This window comes from Asparagus officinalis, chromosome 6 (genome assembly GCF_001876935.1).
Source record: "Asparagus officinalis chromosome 6, Aspof.V1, whole genome shotgun sequence".
Lineage (NCBI taxonomy): Eukaryota > Viridiplantae > Streptophyta > Magnoliopsida > Asparagales > Asparagaceae > Asparagus > Asparagus officinalis.
Genome location: NC_033799.1, coordinates 74,594,215 through 74,594,440, shown reverse-complemented (window position 1 = coordinate 74,594,440; position 226 = coordinate 74,594,215).

The following is a 226-nucleotide window of genomic DNA, read 5'->3' as shown; positions in this document are numbered from 1 at the left end:
ATGCCCGGAGTTCCGCCACTTCATCGACGGCGTCGAGGCCGTCGACTCCTTCAGTTTTAATGCTCACAAGTGGTTCTTGACTAACCTCGACTGCTGCTGTCTCTGGGTCAAACAGCCTCAGGCACTGGTCAACGCATTGTCAACGAACCCGGAGTATTTGAAAAACAAGGCGACAGAGTCGCAGCTGGTCGTGGACTACAAAGACTGGCAGATCGCGTTGAGCCGC